This window comes from Mustelus asterias, chromosome 3 (genome assembly GCF_964213995.1).
Source record: "Mustelus asterias chromosome 3, sMusAst1.hap1.1, whole genome shotgun sequence".
Classification (NCBI taxonomy): domain Eukaryota; kingdom Metazoa; phylum Chordata; class Chondrichthyes; order Carcharhiniformes; family Triakidae; genus Mustelus; species Mustelus asterias.
This window is the reverse complement of record NC_135803.1, coordinates 145,897,880-145,919,694: the sequence shown is the minus strand read 5'-3', so window position 1 is coordinate 145,919,694 and position 21,815 is coordinate 145,897,880. Positions and strand designations below refer to the sequence as shown.

The 21,815-nt window shown below is 42.6% G+C and overlaps 1 protein-coding gene across 2 annotated transcripts in view; it reads right to left on the bottom strand.

The window, feature by feature from the left end:
- Nucleotides 1-12,195: 12,195 nt before the first annotated feature.
- The window catches only part of LOC144491691 (guanine nucleotide-binding protein G(i) subunit alpha-2), a 238,866-nt gene continuing 229,246 nt past the window's right edge, over nucleotides 12,196-21,815 (bottom strand). For both annotated transcript variants that reach the window (XM_078209874.1, XM_078209875.1), the window contains exon 9: nucleotides 12,196-15,590. The gene's annotated coding sequence lies outside the window, so the exon portion shown is untranslated. The remainder of the gene's footprint in view (nucleotides 15,591-21,815) is intronic.

Sequence of the window (21,815 nt, the reverse complement as noted above, 5' to 3'; positions counted from 1 at the left end):
ATGGAACTGCTCTCCCAATTTTGGCACAAGTTCCCAGATGTTGGCAGGGTGGACAGTGTCGACTGGACCGGGTATAATTTTGTTGTATCCAAATCCAACACCTAGGCAGATGCTGAGTGTTCCATATGATTTTATTATTGCGGATTGATATAACTGCTATAAATTCTCGTCCATTTTGGAGGACTGTAAAGATTCAACTAAATTGCTGTGAGTCCAGAGTTACATTTGGCCAGAATGCCAAGTTACATTGTGAAGCCAGACTAGACCCCAACAATTTTTCTATTTTGACATTGTGAGGAAAGGATGCTTTACTCGAGGAATAATTCCACTCACCAATTAGGGATCTTTTATAGTAAAACAAACTTTATTTAATCACACACCTTAACTGTAACTCTAACAAATGAAGCAGCATAACTATTACCAGTTAAACAATAGTTAAAAACTGAAAAGAAACAACTTTAATTTCTAACTTATCACTGTTTCAGTTCCAAATAAGCAACATTTCACTTACAGACTTACAATGCCGTTTTAAATACAGTTAGCACCCATAAATATACTTGCTATAATGAGTGTAGACAATCTTCAAGCTTTCAGACAGAGAATGAGTTTCAGCAGCTTACAGAAAACCTCTGTCTTCAAGCAATTCCCAGCCAGAACTGAAAGTTGTTTTTCTCTGCGACATACTTAGCTCCTCCCATTAACCACATTCTCACATGATCCTGTTAATCAACTTCATCAAAAATCCCAGGGGAAATCTTCATCTATAAACAGAATTACATTAGCTCTCTCCAAAGTAAATACTACATGGGTAAAATGAGTAATTATCCTGCTCTCCCAGCATCTGAGCTGCATTCCCACCAGACAAAATGACTGGCTGTAGGAGAAAGCTGAATCTTAAAACATTCCTCTTATAAATAAAATATATCAGTAGCACATTACCGTCACAAAGGCAGATTGCCTTCCCTAAAGGACAGAGGTGAACAGCTGGGGTTTTACGACAATCCTATCACCATTATTGCCACTGTCTTTTTATCCCAGACTTATTCAATTTTCCCAGTTGCCAGGATGACATTTGAACTCCAAGCTTCAGCGCATTAGCCCAGTTCTCTGGATTCCCAGCACAATAACCTTACCGTTCTGCTCCTGGTTTAACTGGCATGAGCTTTGCAATGAAAATAGTTTGATAGTTCAATGAATGAATTGCAGTAAGATACCCGGGAAGGGGCATTATCCCATTGACTTAGTTTGATACCACATGGAGAATTAAACCCAATCCAATTTCGAATTTAGTTTCAAAGAAATGCTCAGGTGGCCTTTTGGGTGCACTAAACAACTTGTAAATCCACCAAACCTCAAATTCTGGAAAGCAGAGATTCTTTCATCTCCTCCTCCTCATGTGCCAAGCATTGGCATTTCAAATTGGTAAGATTGATGTGAGGTTATGTGCTCTCTCTCCTAAAGATGCAGTCGGATAGGAGCGGAATCCAACACGATCTTGTGAAATTGAATGCTAAACTATAACTACAAGTCGGAGTGTAAAGGCCTCCCTAGAATCAGTTTTGGTGCTGGAGGAGATACAGTCGAGCTCGCAAGATTTAGACCAAAAATGCCAAGAGGTGAAGACTAAGAGTAAGAGGGCAGCACGGTGGCACAGTGGTTAGCATTGCTGCCTCACAGCGCCAGGGACCTGGGTTCGATTCTTGGCTTGAGTCACTGTCTGTGTGGAGTTTGCACATTCTCCCTGTGTCTCCGTGGGTTTCCTCCGGGTGCCCTGGTTTCTTCCCACGCTCCAAAGATGTGCGGGTTAGGTTGATTGGCCATGTTAAATTGCCCCTTAGTGTCAGGGGGATTAGCAGGGTAAATATGTGGGGTTACTGGGATGGGATTGTGTTCGGTGCAGGTTTGATGGGGCCAAATGGCCTCCTTCTGCACTGTAGCTTCTATGATGTGGTTCTGTGGTAGGTGGAGGTTGTTGGTTTGGATTAAAAGCACCGAGAAACTCTCCCTTTGAAGATTTCGCTCCCCCATGAGCAGCATGCAATGATTCAGTCTGACGGGGGTCTGGATGGAACGATAGCTAAGGAAATTGATGCATGCAAAATTAACTCATCACAGATACAGTGCATAAGTTTAGATGTTGAGGGATTGGGGCCACTGAAATGTAGAAGTGTAGCAGAGAAGGCAGATCCTTTGGGAACCCCAGTTAATGGGAAAATGTCTGGATGAACCATTAGCTACAAGACAATAGATTGGAGGGTGAAGCACATACTATGGACATACTTGCAGTAGGGAGCCTTATAATAACTTCATCGAAGCCTACAGTGTAATACCCTAAAGGCATGGATGTTTACAAAGCCAAGACAATTCGCAAAGCATTCAAAGACAGGGATCCAGAGTTACAACAGCTGAAAATCATAACATCTAATACAGACTAAGCCAGAACGTTTCGAGGAAGAGGTAACAGTAGCTTCAATAACTTTCCTGGTGAAATATTATATTTATTTTTAGGCTCAGAATCAATTTTTTGTTTGAAATTCAAGTAAAGGTCCAAGAAAAATGTAAGTTTAGGTTTATTTATTATTGTGACAATTACATTAACAATTACATTAACACCGCAATGAAGTTATGGTGAAAATCCTCTAGTCGCCACACTCCGACGCCTGTTCAGGTACACTGAGGGAAAATTTAGCACGGCCAATGCACCTAACTAGCACGTCTTTCAGAATGTGGGAGGAAACTGGAGTGCCCAGAGGAAACCCACGCAGACACGGGGAGAACGAGGTGACTATGCACAGGCAGGGACTCAAGCCGGGAATCGAACCCGGGTCCCTGGCGCTGTGAGGCAGCAGTGCTGACCACTGTGCCACCATGCCACTCAAAAATAAAGGGTAGACTGAGATTAAAAGAGAATAGAAAACACACTGCAAGCACAAAGGTGGATATGACCATCCTGAGGACAGCAGCACCTAGACAGTGCATAAAGAATTGATAATGGAGCTAACAAGGGTGGCATGGTGACACAGTGGTTAGCACTGCTGCCTCACAGTACCAGGGACCTGGGTTCGATTCCCGGCTTGGGTCACTGTCTGTGAGGAGTCTGCACGTTCTCCCCGTGTCTGCGTGGATTTCCTCCAGGTGCTCCAGTTTCTTCCCACAGTCCAAAAGATGTGCTGGTTAGGTACATTGGCTGTGCTAAATTCTCCCTCTGTGTACCCGAACAGGCGCTGGAATGTGGCTACTAGGGGATTTTCACAGTAACTTCATTGCAGTGTTAATGTAAACTTACTTGTGGCACTAATAAATAAACTTAAAATTTAAACACTTGACAACCATAATAACAACAATGCATTGGGATAATGGTGGGAGATTTCAAAAGAAAACCATCATCAAGTTAAGAGTTGCAAGGAAAAGTGAGTTGAAAACATCAACCTTCTCTTTAGGATAAGTTGCAAGGTTGAATGAGGATGAAGAGCAAGACTTCTTACAGGACTGGAAGGAGCTATTTCACGTGTAATGGCTTTTCTGCTTTGATGATGACCTACATTACGACTGGCTGCCCTCAGTCTCACAAAAACATTATTTTACGAAGCTATTCTTTTTTTTCTTTCCATTTGCACAAGTGCCCTGTTCATTCACACATCCTGAGCAACAAGAAACAAAATGCAAGATGCTTTCAGGCCCATTCAAAGAATAAAGAACAGAGAACAAAGAACAAAGAAAATTACAGCACAGGAACAGGCCCTTCAGCCCTCCAAACCTGCACCGACCATGCTGCCCGACTGAACTAAAACACCCTACCCTTCCGGGGACCATATCCCTCTGTTCCCATCCTATTCATGTATTTGTCCAGACGCCCCTTAAAACTCACTGTCGAGTGAAAGCTGCAACTTTCAGGGCAATATTTAGATAATTTTCATAAAATAATGAATTTTTATCAGTCTCGGCTGTTCAAGGAAACAAAATTATGGGGCCAGCACTGAAAAATTGACCAGAGTTTTCTGGGGCCATTTGGGATGGTCCGGAAGGCGGGCAAAATGGTCTGGGAAGGAGCATGGGGGTGGGGATGGGGTGCCCGGTGACTTCACACCACCATCGGACAGGAATGCCTGTCTGGAGCCCACCTGAGCCACTTACACCTTCTTCCCATCACCGCTGGCATTTTACCAAGTAAACCTGGGCACCCTCCCAGTGGGCTGCGGGATGGTGGGTGAAGCCCTCCCTTTTGGGAATTCTTTGGCCCACAGAGGGGCCTTGCAGAAGCGGCCACCCCTGTGCCAATGGTATATGCCCTCAGCAAAATCCTCCTTCCTCCCATTGTAGAGACCTGCCTTCCTGGTCCCAGTGCCCTCAGAGCCTGACCCCATGTATCAGAGTTTGAGAATGCATGGCCATCGCGGAGGCGGCTGATGTGCCAGTCCTCTGACTGGGTCGGGGGGTGGGGAAGGGAGGGGGGTGGGGTTTGGGCCGCAATCCTTAATGGGGCAGCAGCTCTAGTAGAAGCCACCCTATTGGCTGCCATTGGCAAAATACAGGCCCTGCGTCCTGTCCCCACCAACATTTCCAGCCACAGGGGTGGGACACTAACAACTTCCACAACATTCTGCCCATTGTGCCTGCTGTCAATGAAACCTTTTACTAAAGAAAACAGACGTGTATTTTTGCATTGCACAAACCACAACCTCAGGGCATTCCAAAATGGTTTTCAATCAATGAAGCACTTTTTAAAAAAAAGTGTAGTCACTGTTCAAATACAGGCCGCAGCAAGCTCCCAGAAACCACACTGAAACACACCATCTGTTTTCAATGTTGGTTGCGGATATCAAGTGACTCCCAGTTCTTCTTCAGAGAGGGCTCCCAGCTGGGAGGTTAGGTGGCTTGAAAGTGGTTGTAGATCTCACCTAATACCTGCCTGCCCCATCCCCGTGGCAATGTAAATGGCCTTGCATTCTGACAGTGATAATAAGCTGCACTTGCTCAGCCAGCAGCTTGACTTCCTCTGAGCACTGCAAAGAGTTGACTGGTGCATGATTGTAACACTGTCCTTTCACTTTGTAACTGTGAAACTGTGCAACTGGGTTTGGGGCAATTATAACTCAGTCCCAAGAAGACAGCTGCAGAAAACTGACCATATTTCTGTTGCATATTGGAGAATTGACACCTGGAACCACAGAGGGTTAAAGATAAAGGAGTTTTATTCACTGGGTGGTGTGCACTGCACAGCTGCTTCTTCACTCTGGCATTTCCCCACACTAGTGACATCACTTCCGGTGAATACACCGTGCTTAGTGCAAGAATCAACATTAAATCTAATTTCTATAATAAATAAGTAAGCCAATGACTCATGTGGAAAGCGTTAAGGTTCAGGTGGGTTGTGTTTTGCCACATGCTATCTTGTTGAGTGGAGTCTTACCTGCATCTTGCTAGACATGATTAGAAATAGTTTCTTGCAGTCTTGGACAGAGCAGGAGCCATACCACATCCAGAAAGAATGCTTTCTATGGTGCATCTGTAAAGGTTGGCGAGAGTCGTAGTTGACATGCCGAATTTCCTTAGTCTTCTGAGAAAAGAGAGGCATTGGTGGGCTTTCTTAACTATAGTGTCGGCATGGGAGGATCAAGACAAGTTGTTGGTGACCTGGACACCTAAAAACTTGAAGCTCTTGACCATTTCTACTTCATCCCCATTGATGTAGACAGGGGCATGTCCTCCACTACGCTTCCTGAAGTCGATGACTATCTCCCTTGTTTTGTTGACACTGAGGGAGAGATTGTCACCGTACCAGCCCCTGTACTCCGTCTCGTCATTGTTTGAGATCCGACCAACGACGGTGATGTCATCGTCAAACTTGAAAATCACGTTGGAGGGGTATTTGGCCACAGTCATAGGTGTATAAGGAGTATAGTAGGGTGCTGAGGACACAGCCTTGTGGGGCACTGGTGTTGAGGATGATCGTGGTGCTTGTTGCCTATCCTTACTTATTGCGGCATTCAATCATTCTCAAAAAGTGCCAAGAATCTTCTCCTTCTACCATAGGGGGCAGATGTTTCATCTGAAGGATGGCACTTCTGACTGTGCAGCATTCCCTCGGTGCAGCATTGCAAGATCAGCCTAGATTGCAGTTGGAGTGGAACTCAAATCCACAACCTTCTGGTTCAGAGATCAGCGTGATGACCGCTGACACCTTATAAAGGATTTGATATCTGGTTTACTTGTTACTAAGTTCAGCTCTTTGTTAAAAAGGGAATGGATATATCATAATATAAATTTTGGTCCCATATTCTTTAATAATTTCAATTTACTCAATTACAAAAGTAAATCACTTACTCCTCTTTTTTGAATATAAAACCTATGCAGACTCGGTGCTCATCAGATGCCCGTCAGTGCCTCTACAACATTTATTCAGCTTCCTTTCACACTGAGACAGAGTTTATTACATCCACTGCCTTGCACTTGATTCACATCTGACAAGTTGCTCAGCAACGTGCATTAGGATATTACTATCTCAGATTCAGTCAGTCTTTAAAACACCACCAAGAATCAACATGGCATGATGGCAGAGTGGTTAGCACTGCTGCCTCAGTGCCAGGGATCCAGATTTGATTCCGACCTTGGGTGACTGTGTGGAGTTTGTACGTTCTTCTCATGTCTGCGTGGGTTTCCTTCGGGTGCTCCTGTTTCCTCCCACACTCCAAAGATGTGCAGGTTATGCTAAAAGACCCTTAGTGTCCCAAGTTGCAGGTTAGAGCGATTAGTGGGGTAACTATGTGGGATTATAGGGATAGGGCCTGAAGCAAGATACTCTGTTGGAGAGTTGGTGCAGATTCGCTGGGTCGAATGGCTTCCTTCTGCCCTGTCGGGATTCTATGAAAAAAATCATTCAGTTGATCACGCATTCTTCTTTTGACCTCAAATGGGAGCCCCCTTTCCTACCCCCCTCAGCTTGGTGTTTCGGGAGTGTAACATTTTCACTTGCACAATTTAAGATAATTTGCATCCCACATGCAGGTGGGTTTTAATGATCGCCATACAATGTAAAGTAGCCCATGTGGTTAACACTGCTGCCTCACAACGCCAGGGACCAGGGTTCGATTCCCGGCTTGGTCACTGCGCAGTCTGCATGTTTTTCCCGTGTCTACGTAGGCTTCCTCCAGGTGCTCCGGTTTCCTCCCACAGTCCGAAAGACGCGCTGATTAGGTGCATGGGCTATGCTAAATTCTCCCTCAGTGTACCTGAACAGGCACTGGTGACTAGGGGATTTTCACAGTAACTTCATTGCAGTGTTAATGTAAGTCTATTTGTGACACCAATACATTTACTTACTCACTTAACCAGTTTCCAAATATCAAGAAACCTAGGACTAAACCCCATCAGTCCAGCACATGACCCAGTATAAAAAGACTTTCCTCTGTAGTGCATCTTTCACAATCTCAGAACGTCGCAACGCATTAAACAGCCAATGAAATACTTTAAAGTGTGGTCGCTGCTGTATAAAAGGAATCAGCGGAGGCAGTACAGTAAAATTCAGCAACGATGATGAGGTGATGTCACTTTGGACCTTTTAAGATCCTTAAGGTTGTAGACGGGCTGGGTGATTGGGAGGGGCAGGGGGTAGAGAACAAATTCCACAGGAATCAGGAGACCGGGGGAAGAATAAAGCCAGGAAACAATGGGAGGATCCTGAATTTCAACAGTGCGGAAATTATCATAGAGTAACATGACCTTAAAGCAGAGAGAGAATGCACTATCGTTTACTAATGTACCTTCTGAACTAACAGGGGACTGAGCGAGAGCTCAGGGATAAAACGCTCAAAGGGGCAAAGCAGCAAGTTTTACATTTTTTGCGCAGACACCATTGTTTAAAAAAATTTAATTTTAAAAATTGCAGTTATTGTTAATTTTAAACAATCTGAACACAAGTAGATTTTAAGATTCAGAATCTCTTTCTTGAAATGCTGTAAAACCCCGAGCAGGCTTCCCTCAACAACATGGGAGGTAGGTGTCCTGTTACTTATATCCATATTAATCGGCTGCATTATGGGTTGGTATAGATATCTGTTCCACGAGTTCCACCATTGTGGATATCATTAAGAGATAAAATTGGACAGGGTTTAAAACAGTTGCAATTCATTGGTGCAGGGGTGGTACAGCAGTTAGCACTGCTGCCTCACAGCGCCAGGGACCCAGGTTCAAATCCTGGCTTGGGTCACTGTCTATGTGAACCGACTCTCAAACAGAGCATCCTACCCAGGCCCTATCCCCGTAACCCCACGCATTTACCCCGCGAATCCCCCTAAGCTACACATCTTTGGACCATAACGGGCAATTTAACATGACCAATCTACCTAACCTGCACATCTTTGGACTGTGGGAGGAAACCGAAGCACCCGGAGGAAACACACGCAGATATGAGGAGAATGTGCAAACTCCACACAGATAGTGATCCAAGGCTGGAATCGAACCAGGGTCCCTGGCACGGTGAGGCAGCAGTGCTAACCACTGTGCCATGCTGCTCTGCAGATGGCAGGTTAGGTGGATTGGCCATGGCGAATTGCCCTTAGTGTTAGGGCAACCAGCAGGGTAAATACATGGGGTTACAGGGATATGCCTAGGTGGGATTGTTGTCTGCGCAGGCTCAATAGGCCAAATGGTCTCCTGCACTCTAGCAATTCTATGATTCAATTGCCTAAGACCAGTTTCATCCATGACCAGCCTTGAATTAACAGATCAATACGTGATGGACCCAAGTGGAAGGGAAAATAATCAATAATACAATAACTATCTATGTATTCTGCTTAGGGTAACCATGATGGCTGTTTCTTGCACTGAACTATTCTATCTTAACACCAGTCACACCTGCACCCGAGTGATTCCCATTGGATTCACCTGAGGGCAAAAATTGTAAAGCACTTCTCATATCTTAAGGCACCGGACAGACAAAGTGTTTTGTCAGGAAATGCAGCATGCTATCTTGCGCACCATGAGTTCTTTTATAGACCATAAGACATAGGAGCAGAATTAGGCCACTTGGCCCATCGAGTCCATTCCTCATTCCAAAGTGCATAATCTCACACTTTTCCACAACAGCACCAAGAAAAGCGAATGGTTAGCCTGTTTTAGTGACATTGAGCAAGGGGGATAAATGGCAGCCAGGACAACATTCAGAGGTAGTCTATTGATTGTTCTTCCAATAATGCCATTCAATCATGGCTGATATTTTTCTCATCCCCATTCTCCTGCCATTTCTCCATAACCCCTGATCCCCTTATTAATCAAGAACCTATCTATCTCTGTCTTAAAGACACTCAATGACCTGGCCGCCACAGCCTTCTGCGGCAAAGAGCTCCACAGATTCACTACTCTCTGGCTGAAGAAATTGCTCCTCATCTCTGTTTTAAAGGATCATCCCTTTAGCCTCAGGTTGTGCCCTCTGGTTCTAGTTTCATTCTTGTGAACCTCCTCTGGACTCTTTCCAAGGCCAGTACATCCTTCCTTAGATATGGGGCCCAAAACTGCTCACAATACTCCAAATGGGGTCTGACCAGAACCTCATACAGCCTCAGAAGTACATCCCTGCTCTTGTATACTAGCCCTCTTGAAATGAAAGCTAACATTGCATTTGCCTTCCTAACTGCTGACTGAACCTGCACATTAACCTTAAGAGAATGTTGAACAATGACTCCCAAGCCCCTATGTGTTTGATTTCCTGAGCATTTTCCCATTTAGAAAATAGTCTATGCCTCCATTCCTCATTCCAAAGTGCATAATCTCATGCTTTTCCACAAACAGCACCAAGAAAAGCGAATGGTTAGCCTGTTTTAGTGACATTGAGCAAGGGGGATAAATGGCAGCCAGGACAACATTCAGAGGTAGTCTATTGATTGTTCTTCCAATAATGCCATTCGGTCTTTAATGTCCACTCCAACAGACAGACCTGAACCGCAGGACAGCACATCCAGCAATGCAGCTTTGCCATTCCACAAGTCAGAATATTTTCCTAAATGGTGAGAGCAGATTGAGGGGAGCAGAGTAATTTAGGTGTCCATGTATACAGATCTCTGGAAGCTTGTGGACAGGTTCAAAAAGTACTCAAAAAGGCCAATCGAAAGTTAGCCTTAATCACGAGAGGTTTCAAATGCAAAAGAGGGAAATGATACTTGGGTCAGATCCCTCTTCATTTTTGTACATCAAAACGAAGGAATGATGCATTGGCCAAGACCAAGATGGCTTCTGTTGGGTTTCAAAGGATAGCCATACCCGAAGATAAGGGGGAGTCCCGAACCAGGGGTCACAGTCTGGGGACATGAGTGGACCATTTAGGACGGAGATGAGGAGACATTTCTTCACCCAAAGAGTAGTGAGCCTGTGGAATTCATTAGTTGATGCCAAAACATTGAATGTGTTCAGGAGGCGGCTGGATATAGCACTTGGGGCGAATGGGATCAAAGATTATGGGGAAAAAGCAGGATTAGGCTATTGAATTAGTTGATCAGCCATGATCATCATGAATGGCAGAGCAGGATTGAAGGGCCAAATGGCCTCCTCCTGCTCCTATCTTCTATGTTTCTATGATATGGATCAAACACAGGCAAAAAGTTCAAGATATAATTCAGCCGATTTAACCAACTGGCCGAATAGGCTCAAAGGGTTAAATTGACCTCCTGCTGTTCCAATTTAAACGTAATCCTCCTGTCAGGACTGAGGTCGACAAAGCACTTTCACACACAGCAGGTCATTGAAATTCTGGAACTTTGATCCTCAAAAGGCTGGAACCTAGGTCAACTGAAAATTTCAAGACTGAGACATTACTATTAGCTCTCTTCCACCTTCTTCCTTCGGGAAAAAGATACAAAAGTCTGAGGTCACGTACCAACCGACTCAAGAACAGCTTCTTCCCTGCTGCTGTTAGACTTTTGAATGGACCTACCTTGCATTAAGTTGATCTTTCTCTACACACTAGCTATGACTGTAACACTACATTCTGCACTCTCTCCTTTTCTTCTCTATGAACGGTATGCTTTGTCTGTATAGTGTGCAAGAAACAATACTTTTCACTGTATATTAATACATGTGACAATAATAAATCAAATCAAAAAAGGTAAAGATGATTAGGCAAGCGATATCGGGAATAGATGGGTAAATCGAGGTATGTAGAGAGGAGCCATGATTTAGTTCAATAACAGGAGGATCAAGAGACTGAATGCCTTAACGTTTGCTATGTTCCGATGAAGTATTAGTTTTGGCTTTGGGAGAGTTGGAGCAGACACAGGGCTGAATGTTCTCCTCCTGCCCTGTAACAATTCTGTATGCACGTCCTGCAGTGGGATTCAAAACCATGCCTGACCCAGAGGAGAGTGGACTAGCACTTGGATAATTCAACATGTAGCTAGAAAATAAAGATCTTCCATTATAAACCAAAGATATAATTTGCTTCTTTGCCCCAGCAGAATCTGCTAGCTGTTTCAGGATCTTGCAGCACCACAGAGCCTAACATCTCTTTTACCTCCGTTATATATGGGTAATCTTAACAAGTTCCACTGAAACAGATTGGCTGCCTAACCAAAGTCAACAGCCCTTTATCATAGTAAATATTGTGATGTGCTTTTCAGATTTAACTATTTATACAGTTCCCCAAAATCCAAATTCAGAGGGAATATCAAGCTAAACCATCCCAACAGAATCTAACCATCATCCCTTGACTTTCAATGGCATTACCATTGCTGAATCCTAGCTATGTAAATACTGTGGCTACATTAGCAGGTCAGAGGCTAGGAATCCTGCAGAAAGTATCGCAGCTCCTGACACCCAAAAGCCTGTCCACCATCTACAAAGCCTCAGTCACTCTCCACTTATTTGGATAAGTGCAGCTCCAACAACACTCAAGAAGCAACGGGACGTGTAAAACCTGAGGCTGTGTGTACATAGGTATCATAAGATTCTTAAACAATGCTTTAATGAAGTGTCTTTATATACATTAATACTGAAGAAATTTCTTGCACGTTTTGTTTCTTAATCTACAGGATGAGTTTGGGTCTCTCCTGAAAAAGGTCCTAGGAACCAGTAAGAATGGCATTAGCGGTCACCTGGAGCACATGCTCTCAGATTGAGAGATAGCACATGGTGGCAAACACCAGACTAATCTTAAACAGGAAGATACATATCAGAAGAGCACAGGCAATCAAGGCAAAGTCACTGGGGTCCTACTAAAAAGTATTTTATTAATTTGGTCTTTTACTTGTTTTTACACCAGGTAACATATTGTAAGAAACATACATGGTTGCAATGCATCTGGCCTCATTACAAACTAAAGAGAAGTGTGGGTGTGTGTAAGTAACGATGACAAAATCTAGTCACATATTGTCAGATAGTAAACCCCCGTCCCCCCCAAAAAAAGTTAATTTTACTCTTAGGAAAACTGGTTGCATATCATCTGAGCCAACACATGGATATCAGAAAAAGCTTGAACAAAAGAAATTAACAAAATATTTTATTAAATGTTTTGAACCTTCCTTCATATATTTAGAATTTTTTAATTCTCAGAATACAAAGTTTCTATAATTAGCTCCTCCCCATCTATGGACAGTTTCTACTGAATCTACTTTTATGATGCAAGCATTAGAATGACTTCATTCAAGAAAAAACAAAACTTAAATACAGAATAGCTGCAAAGAGCTTTAATAGATTTTTCCAAAAATTAAAGAATTGCAGGTGTCTCGGCAACTTTTGTCTTTGTTGACTGAATGAAATCGCCCAATTTAAATTAGCTTTCAAAATTGCATTGCTGAACTCAAATTACTATATCCGAAAGAGTCTGCAACACTCTGCTTGCACATGCTTCAGTCTCTCAAAAGTTTTTATCCCCCATCGCCAACAAAGATTATGGCCTCAATACCAGGGTTCAAATCTTACTCATGCCCCATGTATTAGCTGCTCAAACTGCATCATTTAATCAAACAGTCGTTAATAAAGGTGAGAAATCATCATTTTTCCAATTAGGTTTAAAAGATGGCATCTAATCCGATTTAAACTTCAAAACTTGGGGTTTCTAACGAAGCAAATTGGAAAAATTTGGTTAATATCCGGAACGTTAAAAGTACTGCCGTGTCAGGAGTTTATGTCAGGTTTTCGTAAAAAATACTCATCAACCTGTCTCAACTTTGTGCTTAAATGGATTACTGTACATAAAACATATTACAGAGTTACACAAGACACAGAATAAACTGGAATCTTTTAAAATCTAGAAACCTTAATTACATCCAAGTGCAACCAAGACAAACCCCTCTGTTAAATTTACAAAAGTCATACACTTAACGTCCACTCGTAATTGATGATTTGAAGGAATATAAATAGTCAAAGCTCTTCGCACAGAGGAAGAATTGCCTGAGAAACACAAGTTGGAACTTGAAAAGCCACCACTAGTGCTCACAACCTGCAAGATGCATTGCATTTATAGAAAATGGTGTACATGAAATGGAATGGAACTTAGCAACTACAAAGAAAATAAAAGCCCACAGAAAACTATTAAAGCGTTTATCAATCTGCTGCAACAATCCCAGTGACCTCCTTAGTCGTTAAGTATTTTTTAATTACACAACCTCTTCTAAGCAAAGGGAGCACAGTGAGCTACTAAATAAAACTGGCAAGATACTCGTATGGAGAATAAATGGCTTTGAGCTTCAACTTTTCAGCCACTGGGTATTACCACAACCATAATGCAGGTCTTTTTTTCTCTGGTTAGTATTTCCAATTACTTGGCCCTAAATTGGCGCTGAACCAGTCTGCAGAAAACTGGAAATATGTTCGGATGAACATGAGGTGAATGAATAGAGCTTCAAAGGCCTGAGTAGGGTGTCAAGCACCTGATAAACAGAAGTGAAGTGTGTGCACTGTGTTCCTTTAAGTTCAGGTTGGGGCAAACATCACCAAGTTAGTTACTACCATGACCAATACAAACAAGATTTATCAGTACAATGCCTGGAAGCAGTCCTTGTGATTTGGGATACTCTAAGTAATATAGATTTTGCTTTGCAGGACACACACCTGAATGTCTTGAATGTCACAGGTGTATCTAGTGCTTACTGAAAGAGGTGGTTGCTTGGGTGAAGATTCTTAGCTGAAGAGAAGAATTTTGGTGCGATGCTTTTCATTAGTAATTCAGTAATGAAGTTCCAGGTAATTGTTAAGCATTGATCACAAGGCAGGAAGGCATCGTTCTTAGTTGATGTTTATAGTGTTACGTTGCAATTCAAACCTACTTGTCTTCAGTCTGGTTGCTCTGTTCAGTTGTCACATCACTTACTAGATGAATGCTATAACTGAGGCCATCAATTCCATCTACATTAGGACACAGGTCAAGACAGGTAAGGCAGATGCAAAGAGTAGAGAGATATTACAGCCATCACAAAATGTCCTCAATGGATTTAAGTTTACTTAAAACTTTACACAAGTCCATTTCCACAATTGCGGAGTGGCTTTCTGGGGGCTATAAAGACACAAATAAAATAGAGAAGCAGCCAGGTAAATAAGTACGAATAGATTTTGGATGGATACTACTATCATTCTATAACACAGTCAGGACTGTCCAATTATATAAGGGAGGTACTGACAGAAGTTGGGGAAGGAATTTTTTTTGCAGTAAAAAAATTGGGCCTGAAAAATGTATCGAAGAAATCCTGATCGACTTAAGATTCAGGTCCAGTAGGTGTGGCAACATCCCAGTTAGTACTTAAAGAGCTAATGCTGCTAACAGTAAGGAACATAATTTTGGACAGAATGTCCCCTTTTGAGTAAGGTGAATAGACTATCGTCAAGCTGGTCCTGTCCACGGATACAGCACCTTTCGCTCGGACAAGCCAAAAGTAACCATTTGCATCGGACATTAAGGGGAAAGGAAAACTTAACCATTAAAATTAAGCAGAACAGCTGTAAACAAAGTTATATTCAAGGCACAAAACTTACTGCAGCAAAATTCATATCAGTACATTGTGGATTACTTACATTTTAAATATGTTAAATGAATTTGCAGCTTAGTAGCTAATAAAGCCTCTCTTAAGCAACTTTTGAAAACTATTAAAATCCGTTAGGAATGTATGCTGGTTGTGCAAATGTAAAGAATAGGAGACATCTATGTTTTACATGCAACTTGGCTGACAAACTCTCACGCACAAAGGAACAACTTTTTTTTGCCAACAGGGAAACCAGCAGGTTGGTGCAATGACCAGTTTTTGCTAAGCTGTTGTGTTTTTGTTTGGAAGATGATCACACTTATAACTTCTTACATGCTTAAAACAATCAAAAAAAAAGGCATCCATGCCTGACATAACCAGAAAACGGAGAGTTCCACTAACACTAGCAAAGCACTCGCTAATTGAGCTCAAGGACGTCTGCGCTCTTCCAAAACAAGGCATTTTCGTAAAAAATAAAATTAATTAAATAGTAAAAATTCTGCATCATCAGGAGATAAAAAGATTGGGAAAGTTGGCAATGCATTGATGGTCTTAAGTCTCTTGTAAAAAGCAGTTAAAAGCAGAAAGCTGATTTTATTGGTGCAGTCCTTCCTCTGGGATCCTCCACACTGAGCAGTTCAAGTAACTCTGGAACAAAACAGAACAAAAATAGTAAGTGCAAAGAGTGGCACAGCTGTCTTATTGCATACATAATACCTCCTGGCATAGGTGTGCAGTCTTATCTGTTATTCCTGTGGAAGGATTATTGCACAATAAATCAAATAATTACATTCCAGCTTGTGTGGCCCCCACAGGATGGAAAACACAGCTTCCTAATCATTTAGAGACAATCAGACAAGAGCTACAGAAGATCTGTTCCACAGATTAAGGTGTGATGGTTTAAGGTGTGATGGGTGCTGTACAAAGTAAAGCACAAATACCTTCAGAATATCATACACAGAAAATATATCTCCCTGCATCAATCAGGAAGATAAATCCCAATGTCACTGTACCAAGTTACATGGTTATTGCAACATTGCTTCCAAAATGATAGGATTCCCTTCATCGGGGTATGAATAACAATATATAATCATGGCAAGCATGAACTTTACTATCAAGAAAGCCACAAATGTGATCAACATTTCAGGTTTTACGATATTAATGCTGTTCAGATAAGATTATTGTTGGGATTATTTACTACTCAAATGAAAATTAAATGAATTGGGAACTCATTTGGCACGGATATAAAAGTAGAAGATATCAACAAAGCCACATGTCAATAAAAGAAAAATGGCATTGCAAAGCTGCAGCTTCAGGCAGGTTGCTGCAGTGATTGGATTGGATTGTTGATGGTAGTAGTCATACTTTTCACCATAAAGTTCTCCAAGACAGTACTTGGAGCTTAAACTTCATGTTTCAATGTGAAGGGTTGACTGAAATAAAACAAGTGTCCACACAAACGCTGAGCAGTTTGATTCCTGTTTTTTCCGAAACATAAAAATAAAAATCTATCATCTCAAATTCCTTGGACAGAGCAGGGGAAATTTTACTCTAACCCCATACTGTGTGTGTGTTGGGAATGGTTGAAGAAGTGTAGATTGCCACATAGCGCCAGGGACCCAGGTTCGATTCCAGCCTTGAGTGACTGCATGGAGTTTGCACAGTCTCCTCGTGTCTGTGTGGGTTTCCTCCGGAAGCTGCGGTTTCTTTTCACGGTCCAAAGATGTGCGGGTTAGGTGGATTGGCCATGTTAAATGACCCCTTAGTGTCCAAAGATGTGTAGGTTGAGGGGATTAGCTGAATAAATGTGGGGGGACTGCAGGGATAGGGTAGAGAGGTGGGCCTGGGTAAGATGCTCTGTCAGCGAGTCGGTGCAGACGTGATGGACCGAATGACCTTCCTCTGCACTGTAGAGATTCTATGATTCAACAACAATCATTCTGGTGCATCAAAAGTGACTTCAACTAATCCAACTGAGCTACAAAGACTAATTCAGGAAAGTGATCCAGAGTAGGACCATGGGTGAATTCTCCCCTTTATCCCAGGAGGCGTTGATACCATTTGCTGCTCTCTGTATTGTTGCTCTAGCAAAAGTAAGCTAAACCACGTCACCATCATCTTATCATGTTAGCATTCATGTCGAGAGGGCCAGAATACACGAGCAGGGATGTACTTCTGAGGCTGTATAAAGCTCTGGTCAGATCCCATTTGGAGTATTGTGAACAGTTTTGGGCCCCATATCTCAGGAAAGATGTGCTGGCCTTGGAAAGGGTTCAGAGGAGGCTCACAAGAATGATCCCTGGAATGAAGAACTTGTTGTATGAGGAACAGCTGACAACTCTGGATCTGTACTCGTTTAGAAGTATGAGGGGGATCTTATTGAAACTTACAGGATACTGCGAAGCTTGGATAGAGTGGATGTGGAGAGGATGTTTCCACTAGTAGGAAAAACTAGAACCAGAGGGTACAACCTCAGGCTAAAGGGACGATCTTTTAAAACAGAGATGAGGAGGAATTTCTTCAGCCAGAGAGTGGTGAATCTGTGGAACTCTTTGCCGCAGAAGGCTGTGGAGGCCGGGTCATTGAGTGTCCTTAAGATAGATAGGTTCTTGATTAATAAGGGGATCGGGGTGATGGGGAAAAGGCAGGGGACTGGGGATGAGAAAAATATCAGCCATGATTGAATGGAGGAGCAGTCTCGATGAGCCGAGTGGCCTAATTCTGCTCCTATATCTTATGGTCTTATTAGGGAGGGGCAACAAATGCTGGCCTTGTCAGAGACACTCGCATCTCCTGATAAAGGACAAAAAGCAATAAATAAAAAGTATTTATTTTTAAATTGGCACATTTTGGAAACAAACCAGAGATGTTCTTGCCTGCACAGATCAGCTAAACCCTGGATTGCCCCAAGCTTTCCATGATTGACAGTCCCTGCCCACATCATTATCCCGATGAAAGGCTCCTTCTCTCCCAAATTTATCAAGCCAGACATTTCCTCCAAAATTAAAAACACCCTGTCTGCCCCGTTCACTCGGTATTAATGTCCATTTTTAATGACTGCAATTTATTAAGTCCCAAGGTTAGTCATGTGGACAGCTGCGTACGTGGAAGTATGGATAGATATCATTTCACTGCAGCCAAGATCATATTTGTTTTTCCAGTTTCTGAAATCATAGAACAGAATTAAAATGTTACAACGCGGAAACTGGTGTAGAATCAGTCCAGTTCTATTCCCCGTCTAAATGACCACAAGTCACATCATCCTGCTCATCCACTCTCTTCTCTCTTCCACGTCCTTTAGAACTCCTCTCATTTAAGCTATTCAATTGACTTGTAGTGAAGTTTATGAACACTGTCCGTGGCATGGACTTCCACATTTTATCCATTCATTGAAACTTTTTGTTTAATTTCCTCTTTAATTCGCTGTCATCAAGAAATTATAGAGCAGCAGAAGTAGGTCATTCGGCCCTTTGAACCTTCTCCGCTATTTAATAAGATCTCAGAATCATAGAATCCCTAACAGTGCAGGAGGCGGCCATTCAGCCCATCGAGTCTGCATCGAACACAATCCCACCCAGCCCCTATCCCCGTAACCCCACCTATTTACACTGCTAGTCCCCCTGACGCTAAGGGGCAATACATCATGGCCAATCAACCTAACCCACACATCTTTAGACTGTGGGAGGAAACTGGAGGGAAACCCACGCAGACATGAGGAGAATGTGCAAACTCCACATAGACAGTGATGCGAGGCCGGAATTGAACCTGGATCCCTGGTGCTGCGAGGCAGCAGTGCTAGCCATCGTGCGCCCAGTCATGGCTGATCTGACAATGGTCTCAAATCCACAATACAGCCACCACCACCCCGCGTTCTAGTTGCTCCCACAAATGGAAACATCCTACTAATCGCTATTTACCTTATCAAGTCCCTTCAGGATGTGTGATAAGTGCTGATTGGTTGGCAGCAGACTCTGGTAGAGGTGTTGTTATGGAGAATGTACTAGATGATTGACAGTTAACTACTGAGCACTGAAATTTAAACCAGGTAGTTTGACCTCGATTGGTCAAGGCATTGTCCTGAGAAATGAGTCAGTGAATGGTTGTCACCTATCTTGTTTAGCTGAAACAGGCATGATGTCTGTACAAGTTCTGTCTGCAAAGAACACAGCCCTGTGTGTTATTATATGTAGCTTCCAGTAAATGCTGTGTCTCAGATTTTACGAGCATCTCTTCATTGGTAGTGCATCTTATCCAAGATATTTGTTTTCACCTCATAAACCCCAATTCTGCAGCCTCACTTTTTCTCCGCATTGCTTCACTGATCACCCCACACTCACTTCCGTCTGTCAAAATCAGGCAGAACTACTTGCCCTCCAGATAAACAAATCTGTTCCATTATGCTGAATTCTTGCTATAATCAGCAACTTGTGCACAAGAGGTATTTCTCTATAATTTTGGCACACTGGTTTCTCTGAGGGTATGTCTCAGAGTTAATCACAAGGAAAACCTGAAAATGATTGGAAGGATCAGCAGCCAGAAGGACCCATTTCCAGCAATGCCAGAACACTTCAAGGACGATGCATCATGATCCTGGATACAGTTTAAGGAAAATGTCTCTCCATTTTTTTTCTTTCAATGGTTTACATTAATGCAAAATAGTTCTATTGCCTACAGTTTCTCATATAATGCGATTCAGAAAGGAACAAGCATCCCTGATAGGTTAAGCCCATATCTCAGCTTCTGGCGTTTTTGGTAATCATTACAGCACAACAAGCAACTTCCACCTATGTCAAGGGAAACCAAACTTGATGAGAATCTCATTAATAAGGGCTCTGTTTTGGCCCCTTAATCTCAAAACCTCAGGCTGAATGCACAAGGATAAAAGAATATCAGTTTTAAGAATGTGTGATGATTGTCCCTTTAAGGAGCAATCTGAAGAGCAAGGCTCTCCCAGGGAACCAATTGGGCAGCACAGTGGAGGATCACCCTGGTAAGTGCCATACTCAGTGCCATCTCGAGAGCTGACTGCAGCCACGAGTTTGCAAGCCTCTGTATAGTTTAACCTGTAAATGAACGAGTTGTGTTTTCCCTAAACTGGTGAATGAGCTTCCTTATGGAATATCAGGCAACAACTGCAGGCCCATCCTTTTTTGTGCTGCATGTTGGTTCTCTAAATCACTATTATTGGAATAACTGATTTTCTCTAGTCAAAGAAATCATTGCATTGACAACACAGAAGGAGGCCATTCAATCCATGATGTTTACTCCAGCCAAAAAGCCATCATCCAGTCTAATCCTAATTTCCAGTTCTAGGTGTATACCCAAGTAGCTTACACCACTTGAAGGGCACATCCAAGTATGTTTTAAATGTTACGAGAGTTTCTGCCTCAACTGTCTTTTATGCAGCCAGTTTCAAATTCGTGACACTCTGTGGTGAACAATTGTCGCTTTGATTCTCTCTAAACGTTATACCTTACTCTAATTCTATGCCCGCTGGTAATGGATCCCTCAGTCAACGGTAATGGGGCCTTCTTATCCCCTCTACCTAAGCCCCTCAATTTTCTACACTTTAATTAGGTCTGCCCTCACCACCACTGTTCCAAAATCACTTGAAGCTCAAGTCGTGTAAGACAAGAGTGGATGTTACAGGGAATTTTTGAATGGACCTACCTCGCACTAAGTTGATCTTTCTCCACACCCTAGCTGTGGCTATAACACTACATTCTGCACTCTCTCCTTTCCTTCTCTATGAACGGTATGATTTGTCTGTATAGCGCGCAAGAAACAATACTTTTCACTATATACTAATACACGTGACATTAATAAATCAAATTATGTAATAGATGGTTATTGCAAACTGGAGAATAAAATCTCCAGAGCAAATAGGGATGGGAAATCAAGTTAGCCTTGCCAGCAATGCCCGTGGACAAACAATTAATTTTTTACTTTGCTCTTAAACTATTGCCATTGTGAAGGAAGCAGTACCTCTTATTTCCCTTATCATGCCAGGACACGGCCACTTGGAGGCACGGTCCTTTTCAGTGATTGAACTGAGACAAGCTGGAACATGCTTCAGTTCACCTCCTATCACCACCCACCATCAAAAGAAACAACAGCCTTAGAGGGGAAGGAGTCAAACTGACCACAAAAGATGAGATTGGATTGGTGCTGCATTATCACCACTTTAGAAACAACATACTGTCTGCCAATTAGTGCAGTTTTGTGAACACCAACACAATTTGGATTGTAGCACCTCAGATCTATCACACTGTCCTGCTCAGAAGCTTTACAGCTCTCATTTATCCTCCAGTTTTACAATGCCTTTTCCACAGTTTAAGTAGTACACTGAAATTGCCCATCCTCTTCCTACCTTTTCTTTTGGATAGGGTTTCTCTGATTACAGAAAGTTCCTGAGATGACAGGATTGCCGTACGAGGCCAGATTGCATCGAATCCAGTATTTGTGGGAATTTAGAAGAACGAGAGTGGCTTCAATAGAAATGTATAACATTGAGGGTTGGACAGACTGGATGCAGGGATGTTTCAATTCCACAGGCTGGAGGGTCTAGAACAAGTGGGGTCACAGTCTTAGGATACAGGGTAGGCCATTTAGGACTGAGATGAGGTGAACTTGTGGATTTTGCTACCACAGAAGGCTGTGGAGGCCAAATCACTGAATATATTTAAGAAGAATAATTCTAGACTCTAAAGGTGTAAACGGGTATGGGGAGAGTGCCGGAATATGGCATTGAAATGATTAGCCATGATAATATTGAATGGCAGAACAGGCTCAAAGAGCCAAATGGCCTACTGCTCTTATTTTCCATGATTCATCGGGTATCCTGCTGACACATGTAACCCAGCATCACTGACA